The 26706-nt window shown below is 44.3% G+C and overlaps 1 protein-coding gene across 1 annotated transcript in view; it reads right to left on the reverse strand.

The window, feature by feature from the left end:
* AGO4 (argonaute RISC component 4) overlaps window positions 1-26706 on the reverse strand; it is a gene marked incomplete in the record, with an annotated part of 1401134 nt that overhangs the window by 1187347 nt on the left and 187081 nt on the right.

Here is a 26706-nt window from a genome sequence, read left to right on the forward strand (position 1 = left end):
CCATTGCTTTGAGCGGTATGAACCTTGCGCCTGGGATCTGCCTCTAGGGCGTCTGGATCTACCCCTTTGAGGTCTGTCTGACACAGGAAAGGACCAATTCTTTGTTGGCCAGTGTCTACTAAACCTAGGTGGCTGTACTTGTAAAAAATCTTTAACCGTTTGCATAGATTTAGCTTTGTCCTTCATTTTCTTTAACACCTCTTCTGCCTTAACACCAAAGTATCATGCTGTAAAGGTGCAACTAATAATTTAACTTTAACATGATCAGGCAGATTTTGTTCCTTTAACCAAGCATGTCTCCTAATTACAGAACCTGTAACTGCGGCCCTGCAGGAGGCCTCTAAAGAATCAAACCACATTGCAAAGTATGCTTTCCAACTTGTTCAGTTGCATGCAATAAATCCTACAATTTCTTTGTTTTCTGCACAGAGTATAACATTTTCTGTTTAAGCAATGCCATGACATGCTGCTGATATTTGAGCATATGAAACTGACAGTTTAAGGCTCATATAACCAAGGTAGCAGATGTGTAAACCTTTTTTTCCCCATCTATCCAGTGCCCTAGAATCTGTCAGAGGGGGTAGTTTTTTTGCAGTGGAAGCCTTAACTACTTTGGGACCCTGAGAAATAGTTTCTGGGTCTGCAGCAGGGTTTTTAAAAAGGAATTTATGAGAGTCAGGAACCCTTTAATACCAGTCAGGCTTAAAAGGAGCTAGAGGTAAGGAGTCAGGGGTAAGACTAGACTCCGAAAACACATCTACAATGTCTTAACAGGTGGGATGGCTAGTGGCTTGTGTTGAGGTAGTAAGAGGAAATCCCTGAGCCTCTCTTTAGATTCTGAAAAATCTTGGATCTCCCAGTGGAAATGCTCCCTTATGGTATGTAAGGTTTCCCCAAAAGAATAGTCCTCTGGAGGAGAAGCTGAAGATATAGATTCTTCAGCATCAGAATCCTCATTGGGGGGAAAAGAGTATTCCTCATCAGAAGAAATGGAAACCTGATCTGAAGATTCATAGTCAGTCTCTTGCCTAGGCCTCTATCAGGAGGGGATGGGAACCCCTGATCAAGGTAATCAAGTCTTTGGCCATTTTGAGCATCTGTTTTTTGGGCATAGAGGCCTGACCAAGTGGCTCTTGAATTTGTTTCTTTGCTTTGGAAGGTGCTTTAGTCTTTGCCTTTGAATCTGAAGTCTGTCTGATGTAAAGATGTTAAGGTCTGAATACACCCTCAGAAGCCGGTGCTTGCTCAGTGGCTCCAGACCAATCTGAAGGGATAATATCAAAGGATCCAATACCTTGAGTTTCCAATGGCATGGCAGACTCCACGTGGGAGTCGGTAGCAGCCTGCGACTAACGTAGCAGGTGTCAGGGGATGCAAAGTGCCTCACTGAGGACCGGCGACTGGCTTAGGAGAAGCTTAGTAGTCAGTTTTGGGCCTCAGTTCCCTTTCCTTTTCTTTGCATTTTTTATGGACTCAGGTAGTCAGATGGCTATCAGATGACATTTCTGGATAATTAAACTGGCGTCCGAAATAGTTTAAAGCAAAATCATACCGATGTTTAATAGTGCATTGGTTAAATCTAGCACAAAACAGACAACCAGAAACGCTGTGATCAGGGCTTAAGCAAGGAATACAGTAAGAATGAAAATCCTTGAGGTATTTGCTTCCCACAAGAAATACAATTATTAACTTTTTCTGACAACGGTAAGGAGCAAGAAAAAAAGTTTCCCCAACGGGGTACTTAGCTTTATTGAAGACTTCAGATCTGAAACTTCAACACGAAAATCTCAGGAGTCGGCTGACCGGCAATTGCGAACTGCTTCTGCTTCAGGCACAGCAGAAGAAAGACTGAAGAAAATGGTGTTGGCTGCTTCTTTTATACCCCTGACGTCAGGGAAGGGGCAACAGCAGCCGATGCAAGACCCAAGACTTTGGAATTCAGGCCGGCTGAAGGCAGCCTGCCAGCAGGATTACCCAAACGTAATGACTGCAACAGCGAAACACGAAAAACATCAAGACGGGGGGGGGGGGACAATAGAATACTGCAAAGTAGAAGAGATGGACATCCCAAGTTATGGTAAGATTTATGCACAACTATTCTGTGTCCTTCTATTCTAATGTTGCAGTATTCTTAACATGAGATACTACCAAATCTTAGGAGGAAACCTGGGAGGAGGAAGGACCTGAAGAACTTTCTACAAAGCCATGAAAAATGGCTCTAGCAAAACCAGCCCTGGATTTAGAAACACTATCCAGCTTGTAAGGCCTGGTGAAAGCATGAACAGAAGATAAAGTGTCAGCTTCCAAAACGCTGTTAGTATGGAAACCCTTGAAGGCACCAGAGGAAGCCACAGACCTAGGAACAGGGTGACTCAAACCATGAAACACACAACAAAACGAAATGGCCTTAGAATTCCAACAGGAAAATAGTCAGTTTCAAAACAGGCAAACCCAGAGCCCCTGGGATGAAATGAAAGAAAAAGCTGATCAGATTTCCTGACATCCAAATAAAAGAGTTGTCTATGGCTAAGACCATATATATCCAAACATGTGCAAGATCCTCTCACTGTGGAGAAGGGAAAAAGGTGGGCAAATGAATAGATTAAGCAACAACTCTAACCACATTGGGTATAAAAGCAGAATTAATATGCAATAACCTATCCTTATCCAAAGATGGAAAAGCCATTAAAGCTAGACTCAGAAATCTTCCTAGTAGAGATTAAAGCTAGTAAAAGAACAGTTTTCCAGGTACAACATTTTAAGGAAGCTGAAACTGCTGGTTCAAAAAGGGCTACAGTTAGCTTCTCTAACACACTTCAAATCCCAAGGAGTAGTAACTGGTTTCCTAAGAGGATTAATATGAAGGACACCTTTGAGAAAAAGTTTCACTTCTAATCTAGAAACTAAAGGGGAATCAATGGCAGACAAGCAGAAATTGCTGACAAGTGAACTTTCACTGAGAAATTAGCCAGACCAATCTGAAGTAATTCACACAAGTAGGAAAGTACAACTGGGATATCCCTAGACAGTGGATACAGATTATGTGAAAAAAACACCCAATAGAAAATCACTCTCATTAGGTAAGCAAGACAGTCTAGTACTGGGTACTCTGGCCTTTTGCAGTACACAAAGCATGTCCTAAGAAAATAAAAAACGTGTCTGAAGAGAATCAAAAGTTCATCACTCAGAGTCAAATGCAAAGTTGACAGATGAGGATAAAAGCAGAGAACTCTTGTCTGAGAGAAGGTCCATCCTGTGAGGTAACTTGTGATGACTTGCTCTTGGTTAAAGCAGAAGAGGGAACCAATGTTATCTTGACAAAAAGGGAGTCACCAGCAAGATTTATGGTTTGTCCTGCTGAAATTTGTGCAGGACTTTTTGAATGAGAGGAAAGGGGAATACATAAAGAAGCAACCCCTTCCATGAGAAAGATAGGGTGTTCACTTTAAAAAACAGAGGACCTGGGACCCTGGCCCAAGAGAGGAAGCTGTATGTTCAGAGGGGAGGCAAAAGAGCCACTAGATGAGTACCCCACGGATGGACCTAGTCTATAAACATATCCCTGTGAAGCAGGCATTCATGGGATTAAGTCATGGACCTGCTGAGTGTATCCAGAACACAAAATTCTGAGTGGATGAAATGTAAACTGCTTGAAGAGTCACTTTGCACTGAACTGCCAAGTCCCATGACACCACAGCCATTCTGCAAAGATGATAGGACTTTGTCCCCCATTGCCCGTTTATACACCACAGTATTGTGGTGTTTTCTGTAAACACCTTCAGAGGTCCTGGATGAAACAGAAGAATGAAAGCCTGTAAAGCTAAAATAAGGGCCCCCATTTCCTTGATATTGATGTGCTCTCTCCTTTGAGGACAACAGAGACCCTGCACCTTTTTTGACAGAAAGGTTGCCCCCCAACCTGTGTCTGAGGTGTACGATCTGTTGAGTTGGTTGAGGCAGATGAAGAGGAAGACCTAGATGGAGAAAATTGACAAATCCAAAAAAGCTCCAATTTCCGGCATGTGAAAAAAGGAAGCACAAACTCCAAACGACATGCTGCTGCATCCAAACATTTTTAGGAAGCACTGAAAATTTTATGTGAAGTGGTGACAAAGGTACAATAGGAATTGTGGATGCCATAAATCCCAGTAGCCTTAAACTCTCTGGCAGCTAGAGATGGAAGAGGCAGAAGACTTTGGAATGAGGAGGTGAGAATTTTTTCTGGGGGAAGAAAAGCCATGATGAGATCTGTTCTTATCCTGCACACCAAGAAAATGTGATCCTGTGAAGGCGAAATAATTGTTTTTTTGAAATTTTTCTTGATCCCCAGCCTTTGCAGGATTGAGACGGCAAACTTCAGATTTAAAAATTAATTTTTCTGTAAGAGGAGCCAGAAAAAACATCGCCCAGGTATGGATATACCTGAATACCTCGGATCCTGCAATAAGCAATCACAGGGGCCAAACACTTTGCGAATATCCCTGGAGCAGTGGATAAACCAAAAGGCAAGGCAGAAAACTGAAAATGCAAAGAACTTGCAGAAAAACCTAAAAATTTCCTGTAGAAATGATGAATAGGGATGTGAAGATATGCGTCAATGTCCAGAGAGGCCATGAAGGCCTGAGGAGGAATTAGAGGAAACAATGTCTGTAAAGACAGCATGTAGAAAGTAGGGACCTTTGGTAAAGTGTTTAAATGGGAACGGTCCAGAATGGGTCATCCAGCCAATACTCCACTAGACTGACAACAATAAATGTGATGTCTCTTACTATCCTGGGTCAGTAACTAAGGAGCTTCAATCCTCACTACCGACTCCAATGTGAGACTGTCACTTAAACAGGAGTAATATTTCATAATCCCCCCCCACCCATGAGTACAACAGGAACACACTCAATCTGGGACTGGACTATATACTTCTGTTCACCCCTAAAGTAACTCCTTATTACACACTTCAGAGCAGCGTCCCAGTTTAAGACCTCTGATATATTTGCACTCAAAATTTAAATCTCTCACATCCAAACACTTCTGGGAAAGCCTGACACAGATTTCTAGCTGTGTCCCTTCCTCAAAATAATACTGTACTGATGCCACCAATCAGTGTCTTCATGTTCTTCTTAAGGGGTGTCCAGTTATGAAAATTAAACAAAATAAATGGTAGCTATTACCAGAAACGACAAGGCCTTTGAGGTGATCTGGGGAGTATCAGACAGGCATAAGTGCACTCTAATCTCTAAAGAACACACTTAGTTCTAGCCACAATGTAAAGTAAAGATAAACATTTCATAAGTAAAATTGAACTGTAGGATACAAGTCCATCATTCTAGAAAAACTATCCGAATAACTAAACTTTCTTAATCTAACGAGAATATTGTCCCTGATCTAATCTAAAACTTAAAAACAAGGCAAAGGTAGGCTTACAGTTTTTGGAGAGTTCTCTTTTCTTCGGGTATCACTGCACAGCACTGTGACTGCAACTCCTCACAAATTGCTGCTCTTCACAAACTGCTCAGCAATTTAACTGCATAGCTTAACAGTCTCAACTGTCTTGTTTTATAAATAAGTCAGCTGTTTGAAAGTTATTTCCCATCAATCAGTCGTAATCACCTAACAACCGGGAACATTCCAATGACATCACCCACTTTTCAGCGGATTCTTCACATTTTGTACTTTAGAATGTCCCTCAAACACAGGCAATTAGAAATGCATCAAAACACTGAGATTCTTTGAAAACACTGTGTAAACAGGGAAATCAACATTTTAAAAAATTAAAATTTTCACAATTAGGCATGTTAGCATACAAGTTAATCTGAAAATATACACAACTCTCCTACCAGACATGCTACACAGAAGACAGTGTTCATTTTCTTCACAAGGATGAATAAGGATGCGAAGATAAGTGTCCTTAATGTACAGACAGGCCATGTACGCCGGAGGAGAAATGTGAGGAAACAATGCAAGAGTATGCAGAAAGTAGGGACCTTTAAAAAGTGTTTAAATGGGAAAGGTCCAGGGGGGCTCCAATGACTTCCGTCCTGAGCACAAGTAACATTCTTGAGTAAAACCACCTCCCCCTTTGGGACAGAGGAAAGTACAGTTGTGTACCTACCATAAATGTAGATGTTTAGAGTGTATTCACTGTTGCAGTCATTACACTTGGGTTATCCTGCTGGCAGGCTACCCACAGTCGGCCTGAATTCCAAAGTCCTGGTCCGGCATCGGTTGCTGTCACCTCTTCACTGAGGTCAGTGCGCCAGGGGTATAAAAGATGCAGCCAAAGTCATTTTCTTCAGTTTTTCTTGCCGCAGATGTCAGGTACCCCCCAAAAGGGTAGGCTAAAAAATATTGCTTATAAAAAGCATGCACTAAAACAAATACCTTCATCTACAAGCAAATAAACCACATAGGTTGCATAGGATAGAGAAGTACAGATAAGTCCAAGCAAAGAAAGGGGGATGGTGGGTGGGTACCTGGACTGCAACAGTGAATACACTAACATCTACATTTATGGTAGGTACACAACTGTACTATGTTCATAGTGTTTCACTGTTCCAGTCATTAAACTTGGGTTGAATCCCAAAGCTGAGGTTGGGCGGCTGGGTCTAAACAGAATTAGGAGTGGCTATAAGGCCCTGCAAACTGCAGTGGCAAAGCCTGCTCTGGATTTAGAGTAAAGAGGCAAGTGGTAGTGCTTAGTAAAAGCATGCACTGAAGTCCAAGTTACAGCCTCCAAAATATCCTTGGTTGGTACTCCTCTGAGGAAGGCTGCTGAGGTGGTTGCTGCCCTGGTAGAATCGGGTCTAATGCCCTTAGGCACTGATTTGCCTGGTTCCGAATAGCAGAAATGAATGCAGTGTCCTATCCATTTTGAAATAGTCTGCTTTGAGATGGACTTTCCTTGTGATCCTGCAGCATATGCCACTAAAAGTTGCTCAGTCTTTCTGAAAGCTTTAGTTTTGTTCAAGTAGAAGCGTAGTCTGTGTATGTCCAAAGAATGCAGAAGTCTCTCCCCTTTATTCTGCAGGTTTGGGAAAATAGTAGGCAAATGAATGGTTTGGTTAAGAGCTACACTGGACACTACCTTAGGCATAAATGTTGGGTTTGTCCTTAGAGAAACCCTGTCCGGATGGAAGATAAAAGGTTCCACAGCCATTAGTGCCTGTAACGGAGACTCTTCTTGCTGAAGTTATTGCTAGGAGCAGAGCTGTTTTCCATAAGAATTTTATCTCAGCTGTATTGGCTGGCTCAAAAGGAGGCAGTGTGAGTTTTTCACAAGACAAAATTGAGGTCCCATGCAGGTATTGGTGCTCTCCTTGGAGGTCTTATGTTTTTGGTCCCTCTGAGGAACTGCCTAAGCAATGGACGTGAAAAAAAAAAGGTGGGTCTGTATTTTAATGAGCTGAAATGGCAGAGGCATGGATCTTAACTGATGAGAAGGATAGACCTTTGTCCAGCATCTCAGTTAGACATTGTAAAATCTGACGAATATTTGGAACAAATGCGTCAATTCCTTGTGCCTGGCTCCAAGGACAGAATCTCTTCCATTTTTCTGCATAAGATTTTCTGGTGCTGGGCCTCCTGGCCTCCAAAATAACATTCATAACCGCTTTAGAGAGAGGTGTATTCTGAATGGTTACAGTATCCACCATGCAGCTAGATTTAGCATTCTGAGTTGGCTGTGCAGGATCAGATTGTTTTGTTGGGTCAGTAAATTAGGAATTTGAGGCAATGTCCAGGCTGGGCCTCGGGACAAGCTCCTTAGAACTGGGTACCAGTGTTGACCTGGCCAATCCGGGGCAATCAGTATCATTTGTGGCTTCACTTGTCTGATCTTTAGGAGTACCTTGGGGAGGAGAGGCAGTGGAGGAAAGGCATATACTGTAAGGTTGTTCCAGCTGAATGACAAAGCATCCACTTTCCATGCTTGTTTGTGATAAGTCCTTGTGCAGAATCTCTGAAGTTGGCAGTTGTGAGGGAAGGCAAAAAGATGTCTGGGCATCCCCATTTCCTTATGCTGAAGATTTGTGGATCTAGTTTCCACTCGTGAGGGTCCATGAGGTTTCTGCTTAGTCTGCCAGAGCACTTGTTTTTCCTGGTAGGAATTGTGCTTGCAGGTGTACTAGGTAGGTCAATGCTGTGTTCCACAAAATCATGGCTTGTCTGCAGAAGGGGTAGGAATGTGTGCCCCCCTGCTTGTTTATGTACCACGACTCTGGTGCTGTCCGTCTTTACCAGCAGCTGTCCCGGATGAAGTAGGTCCTTGAAGGCTGTCAGGGCATTTTGTACAGCTAGCATCTCTTTTTGGTTGATGTGTAGATGCCTTTGGCCTGGGGGCCATGTGCCCTGAATACATTTTCCTGCCATGTGGGCCCCCCCCCAGGCATAATCTGATGCATCTGTTAGTGTTTGCCTGGCTGTGGGTAAAGTGAATGGCTGTCCCTTGTTGTGGTGACAAGCCTGTGCCCACCATCGAAACTCCTGTTGCAGGCAGGGAATGAGTGAAATTAATGATTCCAGGCTACGGCAATGTTGAGTCCAAACACTTTTTAGGTACCATTGTAGTTTCCTCATATGCAGTCTTGAATATGGAATTAGCAGAATGCATGAAGCCATGTAGCCCAGAGCCTGCAGAATTTTTCTTGCAGATAACTGGGTCTTTGTTGCCATGCTTTTGAAGCAAGTCAGTTGCCTTTGTTTGTCTGGCATGAGAAGCCATCTGGGCAGTTGTATTTAAGCTTGCACCCAGGAATATCTCCTGAGAGGGTACTAGTTTTGATTCCTTTTTGTTGACTGTGTACCCTAGGCAAATTAGTAATCTTTTTACAAATGCCAGATGATTTAGTAGAATGTCTTTGGTCTCTGCTTGAATAAGGCAGTCATCCAAGTAGGGATATATTTGAATTCCTCTGTCTGCAAAATGCAATTACTGGTGCCAGGCATTTTGTGAAGACCCCCGGCGCAGTAGATAAGCCTAAGGGCAGTGCAGAGAATTGGTAGTGCATTGAGCCAGCTATGAATCTGAGCTATCTTCTGCAAGATTGTCTGACTGGGACATGCAAGTATGCCTCTAAGGTGCAAAGTTACAAGCCAAGCCTTCTTGCCCAGCATGGGCAGAAGCTGCTGCAGAGTCAACATTTTGAATTTCGGAACATCCAGAAACGTATTTAGAAGACTGGTCCAGAATTGGTCTCCATGCTTTGTCCTTTCGTGGTACTAAGAAAAGTCTCGAGTAAAATCCTTGTCCCTGCTCTTGTGGCACGGGCTGAATAGCCCTCATATCCATGAGAGATGAAACTTGGTTTTGTGCCTCTGCCCACTGATTGTGTGGCAGACCTGGCATGCTTTTGCCATTGGAAGGGTGTGAAAGTGGAACCTGTAGCCCTGAGCGACTATATTTGAGACCCATTGGTCCTGGGTGATCATGTGCCAATTTTGCGAAAAAAGTGCTAACTTTCCCCCTAAGGGTGCTGCCAAAAGATAAATGCTTGGTATTGGCAGAGGAAGTCATTGGGACTGTTTCCTACATGGCTGTGATTGGTCTTCTCTGCTTTTGGAGGTAGAAGCACCCCACTGTTTGGGCCTGTATGAGCCCTGGGGCTGTTGTCTGCCTCTAGGCCGTCTGTATCTGCCTCTTTGTGGCCTGTCTGACATGGGAAAAGTCCAATTCTTAGAAGGCCAGTTCCTGCTAAATCTGGGTGGCTGTACCTGTAAGAAATCCTTCACTGTCTGCATAGATTTAGCTTTATCCTCCATTTTCAACACCTCTTCTGCCTTAACACCAAACAAAGTATCATGCTGTAATGGAGCATCCAATAATTTTGCTTTAACATGATCAGGCAGAGTCTGTTCCTTTAACCAAGCATGCCTTCTAATGACAGAACCTGTTACAGCGGCCCTGCAAGAGGCCTCCAGTGAATCATAACCACACTGCAAAGTATGTTTTCCCACTTGTTCAGCTGCATGCAATAAATCCTGCAATTCCTTGTTCTCAGAACATTCAGAATTTGTCAACATTTTCTGTTTTAACAGAGACATTAAGTATTGCTGATATTTAAGCATATGAAACTGACCATTTAAAGCCCTTACAGCCAAGGTAGCAGAAGTGTAAACTTTTTCCCCCATATGTCCAGTGCCCTAAAATCTCTGAGGGGACAGGGTTGTTTGCAGTAGCAGTCTTGACCCCTTTGGGACCCTGAGAAATAGTTTCTGGGTCAGCAGCAGGGTTTTTAGGTCAGCAGCAGGGTTTTTATATAGACGACATTTATGAGAATCTGGAACCCTGTAGTATGTCTGGCTTAACAGGTGCAGGAGGTAAAAAGTCAGGAGACAGGCCGGACTCTGAAAATACATCTACATCATCTACAATATCTAGAACAGGAGGAATAGCAAGAGGTCTGTGTTGAGGTAGTAAAAGAAAGTCTCTTAGCCTTTTCTTACAATCTGAACAGTCTTGGCTCTCCCAGTGGAAATGCTCCTTCATGGTATGCAGGGTTTCACCAAATAAGTAATCCTCAGGAGGAGAAGCTGAAGGAATCGATTCTTCAGCATCAGAATCCTCATAGGGAGGAATAGAGTATCCCTGTTCTGAAAAGGATAGAGAGGAAATGGAAACCTGATCAGAGGACTCATTCAGTGTCTTGCCTAGGCCTCTTATCGGGGGGGGGATGGGAACCCCTGATCAAAGTAATGAGGTCTTCGACCATTTTTGAGCATCTGTTTCTTAGGCATGGAAGTCCTGGAGAATGCTGTACTTGTTTCCTTGTCTTTAAAACTGTTTTAGTATTGGTCTTTGATGCTGAAGTTGGCTTGATATAAAGCTGTGTAGGTCTGAAAACACCCCCAGAAGCAGATGCCTGCTCAGCGGCTCCGGACCCATCTGAGGGATTAGTTTCCGAAGGCCCAATACCTTGAGTATCCAGAGGCCTAGCTGTCTCCACGTGGGAGTCGGAGGCAGCCTGGGCTCTGAGGTAGGAGGTGTCAGGGGCTGCGAAAGCACCTCACCGAGAACCGGCGACTGGCCTATAAGAGGCTTCGTCAGTTTTGGACCACTGATGCCTGTCCTTTTCTTTTTAATTGCGCTTTTTATGAACTCCAGTCGTTGGCTGTTCCGGCAGCATTATGTAGTTAAACCTTCGGCCAAAGTAATGAAAAGCAAAATCGTACAGATGCTTAATAGTGCGTTGGTTAAATCTAGCACAAAACTGACAACTAGCAACATCGTGGTCAGGGCCTAGGCAAGGAATACAGTAAGAATGAAAATCCTTATGAGGCATTTGCTTCCCAAAAGAAATGCAATTGTTAACTTTTTCTGACATCGGTCTGGAGCAAGAAAAAAATTTCCCCAACGGGGTATTTAGCTTCACAGAAGACTTTGGATCTGAAATTCAATTTCAAATATCTCAGGAGTCGGTCGACCGGCACTTGCGAACTGCTTTTGCTTCGGGCACTGCGCAGCAAGAAAGACTGGAGAAAATGGTGTCAGCTGCATCTTTTATACACCTGGCACACCGACGTCAGGGAAGAGGCGACAGCAACAGATGCCGGACCAGGACTTTGGAATTCAGGCCGACTACGGGTAGCCTGCCAGCAGGATAACCCAAGTGTAATGACTGCAACAGTGAAACACGATGATCATCAGGATGAATTGTTCCTTGAGAAAGCTAATACTTTCAAAAATGTGGAAAGGAATACCAAATGGTGTGCAGAAGGCTTAGGAATGGCCCTGAAAGGAGGAAGATTTTTTTCAAGTCATTAAGTATCCTCTTTGGATAACAGAGAGCTCGTGAATCCAGAGTTATACTTGCCCAAACTGGAAATGATAGGGAAAGAGAAAGAGTAAACTTTGGAAGAGGTTGGTATTAACAGACTACCTGGCTTACCTGAAAAGTTTGAGTAGAATGTAAAAAAGAAGCTTTAGGATGAAGAGGCCTTCCAGCCTAGTCCTGGAAGGGCAGGTTTGTTTTCTCACTAAGACTTTAGAAGAGGAAATTTCGGGACAGGTGACAAAAAAGGTGTAGTCCTTAAGTTCCTTTCTCGTTTTTTGTAAAGACTTTAAGTCTGCAGCACCAAAAAGCATCATCCAGAGGAGCATCAATCAGTTTTGCTTTGATGTCATCTGGCAGTGGTTGAAGCCTCAAGCAATAATACCTTCCACAGACAGAGACACTTCTGCTGCATCACAGCTGCATTTGATGGAGGCATTTGTGTTTGACAGTTAATGGCACAGAAAGCTAATGAAGGGCATTTGTAAACGATTTACAGTAGTCTAATGCAAGTGGCAAAACAGGAAGTTTCATTTGTTGAGGTCACATCTCTAAGTTATTTCTTCCACTGGAGAATCTCCTGATAAATAATGTAGATGTCCGATGGTATGCATCTGCAGTCCGCGCTGATGTCGCCCCTTTCCCGACGTCAGAGCGCCTGGGATATAAAAGCGTCAGCAGACGCCATCTTCCTCAGTTTTTCTTGCCCCAGATGCCAGTTGCCCTCTACGTGAGGCTAAATTTGGAGAAATGAAAAAATTCCAAACATGCACAGTAATAAAAAACAAATACACCATAAAAGATAACCCCAGCTAGCTAAAATGAGGGATATGTACCCATAGTATACCACAGAGGGGTAGGAGGGAGGGAAAAAGTACAGTTTTGTACCTACCATAAATGTAGATGTCCGAACTGGATAGCATCTGCAGTCATAACAAGTGGGTTGTCCTGTCGTCAGGCAGCCCTGCAGTCGGCCGGATTCCAAAGTCCGGGTCCGGCTGATGTCGCACTCCACCCGACGTCATCTCTGTTGGTCTTCGGGTATAAAAGCATCAGCCGACGCCATTTTCCTCAGTGTTTCTTGCCCCAGATGCCAGTAGCCCTCTTGCAGGCTAAAATTTGGATAGATGCCAATGTTTCCAAATAGATAGAGGTAAACACAACAATAAGCATATATGTACATATATACAAACAAATACACCATAAAGACTCCCCAACAGCTAGCTATTAGGAGGGTAAACACCCTAGGAGTACCACAGAGGGAAGGAGGAGGGTAATCCTGACTGCAGATGCTATCCAGTTCGGACATCTACATTTATGGTAGGTACAAAACTGTACTATGTCCTTCATGGATGCATCTGCAGTCATAACAAGTGGGTAGAATACCATAGCCAACTAGGGGAGGAGGATAAAAGTAGATTATGGTGTGTTTAGGATCCCTTGCAGTACAGCAGTGGCAAACCCTGCTCGGGATCTGGAATATAGAGGCAAATTATAATGCTTGGCAAATGTATGCACGGAGGTCCAAGTAGCCGCCTCAATAATGTCTTTGGTTGCCACTCCTCGTAAGAAGGCTGTGGTAGTGGCTGTTGCCCTTGTAGAATGAGGTCTTATGTTCTGTGGAATTGGTTTTCCATGGAAGGAGTAACAGTATCGTATGCAATTTCCTATCCATTTGGAGATTGTCTGTTTGGAAATAGCTTTTCCTTCCCTTCCTGTTGCATAGGCTACAAAAAGTTGGTCAGTCTTTCTGCTATTTTTGTTCTGTCCAAGTAGTAGCGTAGCTGTCTATGTACATCCAAGGTATGCAGTATTCTTTCCCCTCTGTTTTGTGGGTTGGGAAAGAAGGTAGGTAGGTGGATTGCCTGGTTTAAAGATACTCTGGATACCACCTTGGGCATAAATGTAGGATTAGTCCTCAAGGACACTCTATCTTGGTGGAAGATTAGGAAGGGTTGCACTGCCATTAAGGCCTGTAGTTCTGAAACCCTCCTTGCTGAAGTAATTGCCAGTAGGAAAGCAGTTTTCCATGACAGGTGTTGTAGGTCTGCTGTTGCTGCTGGTTCAAAGGGTGATAGTGTCAACTTTTCTAGCACAAAGTTTAAATCCCAAGCTGGTAATGGTGGTTTCCTTGGAGGTTTTACATTCTTGATTCCTCTGAGGAACTGCCTGAGCAAAGGTGTGAAAAACAGGTGGATCAAAACTGTATTCTGCTGAAATAGCTGATGCATGTATCTTGATGGAGGAGTAGGACAGGCCTGAATGAAGAAGTTCGGCTAGATACTCCAGAATGTTAGGCATATCTATGTTTGACACATCTTTTCCTCTTTCGGTACTCCAAATGACAAACCTTTTCCATTTTCCAGCATAGTTCCTTCTTGTTGAAGGTCTGCGTGCTTCAAGAATAATGTCTTTAACTCTTTGGGAAAGTTCTGGATTAGCTGCTGCTATGTGATGTTCCATGCAGTCAGTTGCAGCGTTAGGTTTGGATGTATGATGCTGTAGTTGTTCTGAGTTAACATCAAAGGCATCAGGGGTATTGGCCACATATTGTTCTGAGACATGCTCTTCAGTAGTGGGTACCAGTGTTGTCTTGGCCAGTTTGGGGCTATCAGGATTATCCTTGGACGTTCTTCCTTGATTTTTAGTAGTACCTTGTGTATCAAAGGAAGAGGTGGGAATGCATATGCTGTTAGGCCTTTCCAGTTGAAGGAGAGTGAGTCCACTTTCCATGCTAGTGGGTGGAATGTCCTTGTGCAGAATTTTTTGAGCTGGTGATTGAGAGGTGATGCGAATAGGTCTATCTGTGGCATTCCCCATTTCTTTGAGATGGTCTTGAAGATGTCCGGGTGCAGCTTCCATTCGTGGGCATCCGAAATGGTTCTGCTTAGTATGTCTGCTAGAGTATTCTCCTCCCGCCGTACAAATATTGCCTGTAACTGAATGTTGTAGCTGAGTGCCAGGGTCCACAGCTCCAAGGTCATTCTGCATAGGGGGTATGAATGAGTGCCTCCCTGTTTGTTGATGTACCACATGACTGTGGTGTTGTCTGTCCTTATCAACTGGCCCTCTTTGAGGAATGGTTTGAACTTTTGGATTGCCAGTTTTACTGCCAGCATTTCTTTTAGATTGATGTGCAGGTGAAGTTGATCCTGTGTCCACAATCCTTGCACGCATTTGTCCAGCATGTGGGCCCCCCATCCTAGGTCTGAAGCGTCTGTTGTGATGGTCTGGCTTGGTTGACATCTGCGGAAGGGTAGGCCTGGGTTTGACTGGCATGCCTGAGCCCACCATAGGAACTCCTGTTTTAAGCATGGAATTAGTGGGATTTCTGTTTCTAGACTGTGTCTGTGTTGGGACCATAAATTCTTTAGGTACCACTGTAGTTTCCTCATATGTAGTCTGGCAAATGGGACCAAGATTATGCATGATGCCATGAAGCCCAAGGCCTGCAGAAATTTTCTTGCTGTTAACTTGTTCAGTTTTGTTAATGCCAATAAGTAAAGAGGAAGTTCTTTTTGTTTTTCTGTAGTCAGGAATGCCATTTGTTGTACTGTGTCCAATTCCGCGCCCAAGAATGTCCTTGTTTGGGATGGTATCAGCCTTGACTTTTGTAAATTGACTGTGTATCCCAGTCCTTGTAGCAAGTAAATGACCCTTTGTAAATCTGTTGTCAGCTTGCTCTTGTTGTCCCCTTGTAGCAGGCAGTCGTCCAGGTATGGGTAAATTTGAATTCCCTGTAGTCTGCAATGGGCGATTACTGATGCCAGGCATTTTGTGAATACTCTGGGCAGTAGATAAGCCAAAGGGCAATGCTGAGAATTGATAGTGCTCTGATCCTGCAAGAAATCTGAGGTATCTTCTGCAGATTGGTCGAATGGGGACGTGCAGGTATGCCTCCTTGAGATCTAGAGTTACCAGCCAAGACTCCTTGCCCAGCATGGGAAGAAGTTGCTGTAAGGTCAGCATTTTGAATTTTGGGACAATGATGTATGTATTTAAGGTGGACAGGTCGAGAATTGGTCTCCAACTGTTTTCCTTTCTTGGAACTAGGAATAGTCTGGAATAGAACCCCTTTCCTTGTTCTGCTGTTGGCACTCTTTCCACAGCTCTCATGTTTACTAACTCCATTATCTGGCGTAGAGCCTCTGTTTTTTGATTTGGAGGTTGATTTGGCATTCCTCTTTTGACTGGTAAAGTGTGGAAGTGAAACCGGTAACCTTGATCTATGGTTTGTAAAATCCACTTGTCTTTTGTTATGTAGTGCCAGTTCTTTGAAAATAAGGTTAACTTTCCGCCTAGAGGAGCTGCTATTTGTTCCCTGGTAGGCGGAGTTAGGATTAAGTCACTGTGGTTGTGCTGATGTCGTGGCAGTGGCTGTGTCTGTGCCTCTGTTGCTACCTTGCCACTGTCGTCCTCTGTAGGCACCTCCTCTGGATTGGTTTCTGCCTCTGGAACGTCTATTCCTGCCCCTTTGAAATTTTGTGGAGTCAGGAAAGGACCAATTTTTGGCAGGCCAGTTCCTGCTAAACCTTGGGGGTTGAACCTGCAAGAAATCTTTAACAGATTGAACAGATTTTGCCTTTTCTTCCATTTTCTTCATAACCTGCTGGGCAGGTGTACCAAACAAACTTGTCTTGTCCATAGGAGCATCTAGTAACTTAGCTTTAACATGATCCGGTAAAGCTTGTTCCTTTAGCCATGCATGCCTTCTTATCACTGTGCCTGTCATGGCTGATCTAAATGAAGCCTCCAGTGCATCATAGCCACATTTTAAGGAATGGTTGCTAACCTGTTGTATGTTATTTACCATCTCTAATACATATTTCTTATCAAGAGATTCATCAGTGGTTAGTTTTTAGTTAACTGATCAAGCATAAACTCTTGGTATTGTATCATGTGAAACTGACAGTTTAAAGCTCTAGCTGAGAGAGTAGCTGAAGTGTAGACCTTTTTACCCCATCTGTCTAATGACCTTGCTTCCCTTTCAGAAGGAATAGGGTTTCTAGCTGTGGTCGCGGCTACTGCCTTGGGGCCCTGGGATATAGTTTCTGGGTCTGCAAGTGGGGCCTTGTAAAGGTGGTGATGAGTATCTGGCACCCTGTAAAATCTGTCTGGTTTGGCAGGGGCTGGGGTAAAGAATCTGGAGCGGAGCAAACATCATTGAAAGCATCATCCACCACAGAGAGAACAGGAGGTATAGCCAAGGGCCTGTGCTGTGGGAGGTGCAGAAAGGTCCTAAGTCTTTTCTGGAGTCTGAAAAATCCTGTTGCTGCCATTGGAACTGTTCTCGCATGGCATGCAAGGTTTCCCCAAAGGAGAATTCTTCTGGTGGGGAAGCAGCTGGAATGGATTCTTCAGCATCAGAATCTTCAAAATTGGAGAAGGGAGCCTCTGGCTGGTCAGTTATGTCTGATTCATCAGCAGAATCATCAGAAGACACTGGCTCAGGGGCTCTGCCCTAGGTCTCTTCTCAGGGGCTGAGAGGCCCTGTCTGGGTGAGATTGAGATCCTCTAATTAAAGAAATTAAATCTTCTGCCAAAGAAAGCATTTGAGAACTAGAAGAGGGCCTGGATGTGGGGGTTTAACAGGCACTGATTTAGTAGTCTTGGCTGCTTTAGCCCTGGCGAAGGCCTTAATGGACATGGCTGCTGGAGGCCTAGCAGCACCACGTGCTGGGGTAGAGACATCCAAGGGATGGTGTCTGATAAGTCAACCACCGTGGTGGGTAAAATTTCTGAGGTCGATTCAAGAGTTGTAGCAGGGGCCTCAGTTGTAAGAATAGGTTCAGCTGTACTTTGATCAGTTTTCTCGGTTTCGCCGAAACCGAGACACTCATGTTTGCTTTACCGTGGTTTCGGCGAAACCGGACCGCGAGTGTCGGTCTTTATCTTTGCGTTTTTTGGAAGATTGGGTAGTCGGAGGATCCGACAGCATAATGTACGCAAAATCAGTACCGAAAAACTGTTCTGCAAACTCCGACCGACGCCTAAGCGTTCGTCGGTTGAAAGAGGCACAGGCCGAACAGGCTGCTACGTCGTGGGCTGGGCCTAAACAAGGCAGACAGTAAGAGTGGAAATCTTTATGAGGTATTTGTTTCCCACAGGTTAAACAATTGTTAACTTTTTCTGACATCGGCTGAGGCAAGAAAGAGTCCCCAACGGGGTACTTAGCTTTAGAAGTCTTCGAAGTAGTATTCGGTAGAAGTAATCTCTGGATCCGACCGACCGGCACTTGCTAACAGCTTCTGCTTCGGGCGCCACGCGGCAAGAAAGACTGAGGAAAATGGCGTCGGCTGATGCTTTTATACCCGAAGACCAACAGAGATGACGTCGGGTGGAGTGCGACATCAGCCGAAGCCGGACCCGGACTTTGGAATCCGGCCGACTGCAGGGCTGCCTGACGACAGAACAACCCACTTGTTATGACTGCAGATGCATCCATGAAGGACATCCTGACTGCAGATGCATACCTATCGGACATCTACATTTATGGTAGGTACAAAACTGTACTATGTCCTTCAAGGATGCATCTGCAGTCCTTACATATGGGTAGAATACCATAGCCCAGCTGGGGGAGGTAGGACCTAAGAAAAGGATGGTGTAGCTAACATGCCCTGCAGGACTGCACTAGCAAAGCCTGCTCTGGATCTGGAATATAAGGGCAAGTTGTAATGCTTGGAAAATGTATACACGGAGCTCCATGTAGCAGCTTCTAAAATGTCCTTTGTAGCCACCCCTCTTAAGGCTGTGGAGGTGGCTGTTGCTATGGTGGAATGAGGCCTTATGTTAGCTGGCACAGCTTTTCCATGAAAAGAGAAACAGAACCGAATGCAATTTCCTATCCATTTTGAAATTGTCTGTTTGGTAATTGCATTTCCTTGTACACCAGCAGCATATGCTACAAAGAGTTGGTCAGTTTTTCTGTAAGTCTTAGTTCTGTCCAAGTAATAGCGCAACTGTCTGTGGATGTCCAAAGTATGCAGAAGTTTCTCTCCTTTATTTTGTGAATTTGGAAAGAAGGTCGGCAGGTGAATAGCTTGGTTCAGTGAAACCTGGATATCACCTTTGGCATGAATGAAGGATTGGTTCTCAAAGAGACTCTGTCCTGATGAAAAATGAGAAAAGGCTGTACTACCAATGAGGGCCTGTAACTCAGATACTCTTCTTGCTGAGGTGATGGCCAGAAGGAAGGCAGTCTTCCAAGATAGGAATTTTAGTTCTGAAGATGCTGCTGGTTCAAATGGAGGAAGAGTTAATTTTTCCAACATGAAGTTAAAGTTCCATGTAGGCACTGGTGGTTTCCTTGGAGGGTTGATGTTTTTTATCCCTCTTAGAAATTGCCTTAGTAGAGGATGAGAGAATACAGGTGGATCAGTGTTGTACTCTGCTGAAATTGCTGAAGCATGAATTTTTATGGAGGAATAAGAAAGGCCATTATGGAGCATTTCAGCCAAGTATTCCAGAATATGTGGAATGCTCATGACTGTCAGATCTTGACCCTTCGTGGTGTTCCAGGTTCGAAATCTTTTCCATTTTGCTGAATATGCTTTTCTTGTGGAAGGACGCCGGGCTTCCATGATGATATCCTGTACCCTCTTGGATAGTTTATCCTGGCGAGGAGTCAAGGTATTTTCCAGGCTGTCAGCTGCAAGGTTTTGAGGCTGGAGTGCAGAGTCTTGTAATTGTGTTGTGTCAGTAGAAGTGACCATTGTGGTAGAGGCCAAGGTTTCGTGCGTGACATGCTCCTTAACAGTGGGTACCAGTGTTGTCTCGGCCAGTCCAGGGCTATCAGAATTACTTTTGGTTGCTCTGTCCTGATCTTCAGTAAGACCTTGGTCATCAGTGGCAGTGGTGGGAATGCATATACTGTTAGAGTATTCCAGCTGAAGGAGAGTGCGTCCACTTTCCATGCTTGAGGATGGTATGTCCTTGTGCAGAATTTCCTCAGTTGATGGTTGTGGTGGGAGGCAAAAAGATCTATGTCCGGACTTCCCCATGATTGTGTTATCTGGAGAAAGATATCTGGGTGCAACATCCATTCGTGTGGATCCATGATGTTTCTGCTCAGGCTGTCCGCCAGTGCATTGTCTTTTCCTGGTACGAACTGGGATTGTAGCTCTATATTGAGTTTTAGGGAAAGTTCCCACAGATTCATCGCCAGCCTGCAAAGAGGGTATGAATGGGTACCTCCTTGCTTGTTTATGTACCACATAACTGTGGTATTGTCTGTCTTTATTAACAGGTGACCTTGGTGCAGGAAGTGCGTGAAGCCCTCGATGGAATGCATCACTGCCAGCATTTCCTTTTGGTTGATGTGCAGATGCAATTCTTTTTGTGTCCATTGTCCTTGAATGCATCTGCCCTCCATGTGTGCTCCCCATTCATGATCTGAGGCGTCCGTTGTAATGGTTTGGCTGGTATGTGACTTGCTGAAAGGCAGGCCCATGTTTGACTGGCTTGCTTTTGCCCACCACAGGAATTCCTTTTGAAGGCATGGAATGAGGGGGATCAGAGTTTCTAGGCTGTGACTGTGCTGAGACCATAGACTCCTTAGGTACCATTGTAGTTTCCTCATATGCAGCCTTGCTTGTGGAATCAGAAGAATGCAAGATGCCATGAAACCCAGGGCCTGCAGGATTTTCCTTGCAGTTAGCTGAGTTTGTGTTGTCAGATTTCTGAAATAATCCGGTAGTTGTGCTTGTTTTTCTTCTGTGAGAAAAGCCATTTGGGTGTTTGCATCCAGTTTTGCACCCAGGAAAATTATTCGTTGGGATGGAACAAGTCTTGAGTTCTGAATGTTGACTGTGTATCCCAAGGCCTGTAGTAGTCGGATGGCATAGTTTAAGTGTTTTACCAGTGTTTGCTGGCTGTCCGCTTGTATGAGGCAGTCGTCCAGGTATGGGTATATTTGAATCCCCTGAAGTCTGCAATGTGCAATTACTAATGCCAGGCATTTTGTGAATACTCTGGGCGCAGTAGATAAGCCAAAGGGTAATGCTGATAATTGATAATGCTCTGAACCTGCAAGAAATCTGAGGTGTCTTCTGCAACTTTGTCTGATAGGGACATGCAGGTATGCCTCCTTGAGGTCTAGAGTTACCAGCCATGACCCCTTGCCCAGCATGGGAAGGAGTTGCTGTAAGGCCAGCATTTTGAATTTTGGCACAATGAGTTAAGTACTCAGTGTGGACAAGTCCAGAATAGGCCTCCATTGCTTTTCTTTTCTTGGAACAAGGAATAGTCTGGAATAAAATCATTGGCCTTGTTCTGGGAGAGGAACCCTTTCTATTGCTTTCATTTGTAGTAGTTTGGAAATTTGTTTTAAAGCCTCTGCCCTTTGGTTTGGTGGCAGGTTTGGCATGCCTTGCCTTTTTGGTAATGTATGAAAATGGAACCTGTATCCTTTGTCTATTTGCAGTGTCCATTTGTACTTTATAATACTGTGCCAATTTTCTGAGAATAAAGATAACTTTCCGCCCAAAGGTGCTTCCAATTGAGACCTGGTTGGCGGTGCTTCCAATTGAGACCTGGTTGGCGGGGACAAAGTCAAGTCATTGAGGTGGTCCTTGTGTAGTAGTTGTAGGGCCTGCAGTACCTCTCTGGTTAGGAGGCTGCCACTAACGTCCTCTGTAGCAGCCTCGAGCTTGCCCTTTACCTCTGGCACGTCTGTTTCTGCCTCTGAGATCTGTCTGTGTCCGGAAAGGACCAATTCTTAGAAGGCCAATTTCTGCTGAATCTTGGTGGTTGGACCTGGAGAAAATCTTTGACTGTTTGTACTGATTTAGCCTTTTCCTCAAACTGATTTAGCCTTTTCTTCAAATTTCTTTAAGACCTCTTGAGCCGTTGGAGCCAAATAACTTTTGCTTTTCCAGCGGAGCATCCAGTAGCTTTGCTTTAACATGGTCTGGCAGAGTTTGTTCCTTCAGCCAAGCATGTCTACGTATGACTGCACCTGTCATTGCTGACCTACATGAAGCTTCCAATGCATCATAACCACACTGCAAGAAATGGTTGCTAACCTGCTGGGAGTTATGTACCAGATCCTGAAGTGCCTTGCGATCTAGGGGTTCAGGCGAAGAAAGTTTATGCAATTCATCTAACAAATACTCTTGGTACTGTATCATATGGAATTGACAATTTAATGCCCTCATAGATAGAGTGGAAGAAGTATACACTTTTTTACCCCAACTCTCTAAAGCCCTGGACTACCTTTCAGAAGGAAGTGGATTTTTAGTAGTGGTGGTTGCAACCCCTTTAGGGCCCTGGGAAATAGTTTCTGGGTCAGCAGAGTGGCCCTTGTAAAGGAAATTATGTGATTCTGGGACCCTGTAGTACCTGTCGGGTTTGATAGGAGCCGGAGGAAGGGAGTCTGGTGAAATACTAGACTCAGAGTACACATCATCAATGACATTTAAAACAGGAGGAATAGCCAAAGGTCTATGCTGAGGTAAATGCAAAAAAGTCCTTAACCTCTTCCTGGAATCAGAGAATTCCTGGCCCTGCCATTTGAAATGCTCTCTCATGGAGTGAAGCGTCTCCCCAAAGGACAACTCTTCAGGAGGGGAGGCCGAGGGAATAGATTCCTCTGCATCAGAATTCTCGTAGGCCATAAAGGCCTCCTCCTGGTAGTCTGATAGAGCAGAGTCATCTGAGGCCTCATCAGAAGACTGGGGGATCTGTGTGCTCAACCCTGGGCCTTCTGTCTAGAGGAGGTTGAGAGCCCCTAATTAAGGAAATAAGGTCCTCAGCTAAACTTAAAATCTGCGAACCGGTAGTGGATCCCAGAGGAATAGCCTTGGGAGGGAGAGATTTTGGCTGCTTAGCAGCTTTAGCACGGGAAAATGCCTTTATGGACATGGATGCAGGAGGCCTGGCTGCCCCACGTGCTGGAGTAGTTTTATCTAGAGAAATGGTGTTGGTTGTTTCCAGAGCACCGGTTTCAGAAGGGAATTCTATGACAGACTCAGAGGTGGCCTCTGGGACCGAGGTTGACGGTTGTACGGTTTCGTCGGTCGGAAGCACCAAGGATTCCATTTCAGCAGATAGCGAGACACTCACAGTAGGCCTAGGCATGGTTTCGGCCAAAACCACGGGCCGAGTGTGTCGGTCCTTGTCCTTCTGTTTTTTGGCTAAATGAGTAGTCGGAAGCTCCGACGGCATCTTGTAACAGTAACTATCCCCAAAAAATTCCTCTTCAAACTCCGACAGACGCCTAAGAGTGCGTCTAGTGAAGGAGGCACAGGCTGCACAGGCCGAAACGTCGTGGTCTGGGCCTAGGCAGGTGAGGCAGTAAGAGTGGAAATCCTTATGAGGTATTTGTGTCCCACAAGTTAAACAATTAACTTTAAACGTTTGATCTGACATCAAAAAGCTAAGTACCCCGTTGGGGACTCTTTCTTGCCTCAGCTGAAGTCTTCGGTTAGCTGAAATTACAGGAGCTGGCCGACCGGCACTTGCGAACTGCTTCTGCTTCGGGCACCGCGCAGCAAGAAAGACTGGGGAAGATGGTGTCGGCTGACGCTTTTATATCCCAGGCGCTCTGATGTCAGGAAAGGGGCGACATCAGCCGACGCCGGACCCAGACTTTGGAATCCGGCCAACCGAAGGGCTGCCTGAGGCAGGACAACCCATATGTAAGCACTGCAGATGCATCCTTGAAGGACATTGGGGCACTTATCTGGAAGCAGCAACACAAACAGGCAAAAGACTGACGTAAGAGTCAAGTGTTCTGAATGGCAGCAGAGACGTTTGGAGGAGTGTACATGCAGAAGTCTCTTATGGCTGACAGAGAAGCCATATGTGCGACGTCCCCTGTGCTTGCAGTAGCTAAAAGCTTTCACACCGGCCAGACATCCGGTCACTTGAGGCAGAGGATCACATGTTAGGAATACTACAACATTAGAACAGAAGGATATCCACTATTGCCTGGGCCAGAAGGGAATCACCAGAGTCCTTATGAAATGTTAAGCAATAACTTGGACATTAGTGAAAAAGCATGCAACATATTCCTGTCTAGGAAAAGGAATCAGTCTTCCAGGACTTCTTGCATGGAGTCCTTTAACAGAATTTTGCCAATTGTTTAGATAGGAGGTAGAGAGATACGAGGTGTGCCCCATAGATGGATGAAGTCTTGAAGACCATCAAGTTCAGTTTACATTCCTGAGGGTTTGTCCCGTTTCTGCTCAAATGTGGCTGCCACACAATTCTGCACTGATGGAATGCAAGATATAGATAGCATGCGACAGTGTTAAAAGCTATATCCCAGGTTAACATTAGTCTGCACAGAGAGTAACAGTCTCCCTCCTTTCTACTTTACACACATCACGGTCATGTTATCTAAACAACTGTACAGGTCCCAGGAATAAGATGATTTACAGTGTTGAGAGCACTTTGATAGCCAACATACCTTACGCTATGTTTTAGACTGTGTCCCCTCCCCCAAGACCATGCACTTTTGTTCCCACGGACACTTCTCCCTGAGCAAGTTCCGTGGAATCTGTTGCGACAGTACTGTACTGAAGCAGGAGAGAATGGAAGACCAGAATACGGACAGGTTTGATACTCCACCATAATTTACCTTTTCAAAAATCTTAAAATTGGAATTTGAAAAGTCAAAGGATGTAGATGGAACCATAGACTTTAGGCACCACTGTATCTCTTTTGCATGTCAAGTCTTGCAAGAGGTATCAGAGTATCATATACGCCATGAGATCCAGTATCCTGAGGATTTCCCTTCCTAAGACAGAAGTGCAAGTGGAAACCCTCCGGAATTAATCTAAATACAGATCTATTTTTCCCTTTGGAAGAAAAGCTCTATGGACTGAGGTGTTCAGCAGACACACCAGAAAAATAAACACTCTTGTGAGGAGTCTGAAAAGACCTCTAAATGTTCTCAATCCAAGCCTGTGTAGGAGATACCTTATACAGCGAGAGATCAACACTTCTAAACGACTCTGTAAAGATAACTCTAAATAAAGACAAATGTGAATACCTTGCAGTCTACAACAGACTATCACAAGAGATAAACACTTTATGATCACACCTGGAAGCAGTAGACAGTCCAAAGGATAAGGCAGAGAACACTTAATGTGATCTAAACACACAACCCTAAACACCTATAAATCTGGATCTGTAAGAATGTGATGATTTTGCATCTTTTAAATCTACAGTCACAAAGAAACCTTTTTGGCTGGGCTTGTATAGGCCCCAGGGCCAATAGCCTAGTATCTACCTAGTACATACCTATGAACCTATGCCACTGGCTCCTTCAATTTTCTAGAGGATATTCAGAGACTACAGTCAAAGGAAACAGACATCAAGTAAACTTATCCACTGCACTTAAATAATTGCATCATTTGGGTACCGATGACCTCTTGCATAACTAGACATCTTTCTGGATATATGAGTTTGTTTGTGTCTTTCGGCTTTTCCCAGTTAGGGGTCGCCACAGCGGAACTCCGGTCCGCTAATGATTGGTAGTGGATTTTTACGTACCGGGTTACCAGCCCTGATGCACAACCTTCAACGAAGGCACGCTCCATTCACGTATGCCTCCACACAGAAGATGCTCTAGCTGAGAATCGAATGGGACAACATCTTCCTATGAGGCGACAACGCTACCGCAGCACCACTACCGCAGTCCTTCTGGATATATGTGTACAAAGGGAAAATATTCAGTGCCTCAACAGTAGTCATGCTACTCTAGGACACGCAATCTGTATGGTTTGTCAAAGTGGGACATTGCATCGGCAGTCATACTACACAAAACACTGCACTGACTGATCATCCCGCAATCAGACAATGCTGTGACAGAAAAATAAACTTATTTTTTATACAGTTTAAAGTCTACAATTGTATAACTACCTACGGTAATCTGATGGTATTTTACTCATTGTGGAGCTTTCTCTCCCCAGGTCTCCCACTGGAAATAGGTTTCTAACTCAGTGGACTTTCCCAGTTAACAAAAAAGCGTCAAACAATGATATTTTCTGAGTCCGTGTGAACTGTTAACACTGCCCAGAAATTCATCTGGTGCCCTGTCAGTATTACTTCAAAATTTGTTTGGTTTCCAGTATGGCATCTCCAGTGTTCCACCGCCAGCCCCTCACTCACTCTACCCTAACACAACACTTACCTGACATGCCTCTTCACAATAAGCCCCACAAAATGGAAATTCTTAGCGTAAGCAACTGGGGTTTGGTACAGGAATAAAGAGTTTTTTTTGTACTGTGTAACACTATAGCAGTAACCCATGCCTGGGTGTGGGTAATGCTGGATTTACCCATGGTTGGTGTGGTTTGGTCACAAGAGCGAAGCCCAAGTCGCCAAACAAAGCCAACTGTGGCTAAATCCAGCATTACCCACACCCAGAAGTGGGTTATTGCTATTATACAATGACATTTAAGAAAAAAAAAAACTTTTCTTAAATAATAGCATTGTATAATGCCTCCTTGCTGCCCTTCCGCAGCTGTCTGGTATTCTGCGGCACTTCTGATGTACTGCGCATGCGTATGCCTCAGAGCTGTGGGCAAAAGCAACAGAGAAAGCAAGATCTCAGTTACTTTTTAAAAACTGTTTTGCTATGTTAAATGGGTTTAACATAGCAAGACAGCTTTAAAAAAAGCAACGGAAAATCTCAGTTGCTTTTTTTAAAGCTGTCTCGGTATGTTAAACCCATTTAACATAGCGAGACAGTTTTGAAAAAAGCAACTGAGAATGCAAGATCTCCGTTGCTTTTTACAAACTGTCTCGCTATGTTAAACTAGTTTAACATAGCGAGACAACATGAAGCAACGGAGATCTTGCATTCTCCGTTGCTGAAAAAAAAAAAAAAAAAAAATTAAAGTCCAGGCAACCGGACCTTTTTCCATTACTATAACTCTGATTTACAACGTGCATGCTGACCAATCAGCGTGCACGTTTTTCAATATTAATGGGCGGTCGC

The sequence above is a fragment of the Protopterus annectens genome, chromosome 1.part2 (genome assembly GCF_019279795.1).
Source record: "Protopterus annectens isolate FY-2018-M chromosome 1.part2, PAN1.0, whole genome shotgun sequence".
NCBI classification, from domain to species: domain Eukaryota; kingdom Metazoa; phylum Chordata; order Ceratodontiformes; family Protopteridae; genus Protopterus; species Protopterus annectens.